This window comes from Epinephelus moara, chromosome 13, assembly GCF_006386435.1.
Source record: "Epinephelus moara isolate mb chromosome 13, YSFRI_EMoa_1.0, whole genome shotgun sequence".
NCBI classification, from domain to species: domain Eukaryota; kingdom Metazoa; phylum Chordata; class Actinopteri; order Perciformes; family Serranidae; genus Epinephelus; species Epinephelus moara.
The window spans coordinates 31,327,693-31,330,165 of NC_065518.1; the positions used below are offsets into that span (position 1 = coordinate 31,327,693).

The 2,473-nt window shown below is 40.8% G+C and overlaps 1 protein-coding gene across 2 annotated transcripts in view; it reads right to left on the reverse strand.

Moving 5' to 3' along the window:
• Positions 1 to 2,473, reverse strand: part of ca10a (carbonic anhydrase Xa) — a 359,571-nt gene that overhangs the window by 128,912 nt on the left and 228,186 nt on the right. The gene's annotated exons all lie outside the window — the stretch shown is intronic.

Genomic DNA, 2,473 nt, shown 5'->3' on the forward strand with positions numbered 1-2,473 from the left:
GTTTGCATGTGATTTTTGTCATGTACAATCCTATTTCTTTCATTTTTTGTTTCTGTAAATCCCTGCTGATGTTTAGGATATACACACAGAACTGCCTGTTTCGTTTTTTACTCTATTTCCCACTCCAAACTGACCAATACACACCTACTACATTTGAAACTGAGTTTCTATTCTGAGCTTTGGAGGCCCGTATCTCTGCGACGGCCTGGTCGATTTGAGGGATTGACACCTCGTTTGATTCGTTAGAGCCAATAGAATGACGCTATACCCACCAAAACGAGATTGACAGCACTTTAAGCCAATCAGAGTCAGCAGAACGCGTTGTGGGGAGATGTCGGCTGCTGTGAGTGGTCATTGTTTTTGTTCCCCCGGAACCTTTTTTTTCACCCGGATTCATTTGAATGACAGACAACTTCCGGTAGTTCGCGAACGGAGCGTGAAACAACAGCAGAATGCGCATTTTACGGTGAAATTAATAAGGTAAGAGCCATATTACAAATATATTTTGGCAAAGAGATTTCTGTTGTTGTTGTTCTTTGGGCTGTAGCTCTGTGATGGTTAAAGGGAGAGTGATTTGGAGTATACATGTGGAAAGAGTGGAGTCTTAGCTTTCATTTGAGATGAATGGTGTGTGTTTTGAATAACATGTGGTCGAGTTAGAGCCCAAAATATACCGAGTGGGTCGGGATATCGGTACTGTTTGGAGTTGTTGGAGTTAGTTGTTGTTGTTGTTGTTTATTTAGTTGATGTTAAAACTGAGTTTGGGGCATGTAAAAAGTTTTTTTACAGCCTTGTAGCTGAGGTTCTGCTGTTAAATTTGATGGGCAACATCACTATATTCTACTGATCAGTGTATTGATACACACCAGGCCTTTATTAGCAGCTCTAGAGGTTTAGGGACTTTAGGGTTCAACAAAACAGTACTTTTACCTCATTAAACACAGGAGCAGCTGGTCTACCACTGCCTTGATTCATTAGTTTGTTTATTACTGTGTGACTTTGATGAATCTGACCTAAACCTTTTTAAAAAAAGAACAAAGTGTTCAAAAATAGAACAAAAACTAAATATGTGAAATGACCATAATCTCTCACCATGCATTATGTGCAGATGCCACATTACCTGATGTAGTTACATCACGTAGCGTGATGTTGTTACATAAGGTGCGAAAGTAGGTTAAATTAAAAGAAAACCTCAACAGCGACTTTTATTTCCAGACAGGAAATGAACAGTGGTCTCCTGGGTGAAAGTCCTGTATTTCTTTGACCCATTCACCACCCACCCTCCAAGGAATTTGTTTCCACCATGAATAAATATCCTTGTTGACTTTCCATTGGCATTGTTTCGTGGTGCTGACAAGTATTTCTAACGCATTACACATGACATCACATAATGTGGTGTTAAGAGGTCAAGGTCCTATCACAAATGTCTGTGAGACCAGGCTACATTTAGTTAAGGACTACAAACATATCCCTACAAAAGTCATCTTTCTCTGAAAAACGTCTTTGTCATATGGTATACCATATGATATACCAACACACTCTCATCCCAGGTTGTCAAATACTGACGCTCTCAGGACATCAAATACTGACACCCCTTAGCATGTGATACCAAAACCAGAGGCATCTTTATTAGAAGCACCCTTTAGCATCTGTATATGACGCCCACACTGCGTGGACCCTTGTTCTTTATAATACATCAGCAGTTCTGAACATCAGATATTGACGCAGATGTGTCTACAGTAGAGCTACTTGAAATCCTGGTGCGTCTCATAGAGATGCCAAAGGGTGCTTTTGTGTCCGTATCACACTTCAAGGAGGCATGACGAAGCGTCTGTATTTGACAATCTGGGAGTGAGAACAGGCTGGCTATCCTGTAGGTGAAAAGTACCCAACCCTGTCATGAGACACCACTCTGGTATTGGACGATTCTACAAAATCGCCTATTATGCCCATAGACATTTTTTACTGTTACTGCCGCAAGCAAAGGAGTATAAGTATCTTGGGGTCTTGTTCACGAGTGAGGGTAGAATGAACCATGAAATGGATTGGCAGTTTGGTGGGGTGTCTGCAGTGATGTGGGTGCTATGCCGGACCGTTGTGGTAAGGCAAGGCTTTCCATTTACTGATCCATCCACGTCCCAACCCTTACCTATTGTCATGAGCTTTGGGTAGTGACTGAAAGAATGAGATTGTGAATACAATTAGATTTAGAGTGCATCATAGCACTGAGACAGCACTAGTTAAAATTACAAATGACCTTCTGATTGCTTCAGACAAAGGACTTGTCTCTGTACTTGTTTTATTAGATCTTAGTGCGGCGTTTGACACAATTGACCATCAAATTCTACTGCAGAGACTGGATCACTTAATTGGCCTAAAAGGTTCTGCACTGAGCTGGTTTAAATCTTATTTATCTGATCGTTTTCAGTTTGTTGATGTTCATAATGAATCATCCTTACGTACCAAAGTTTGT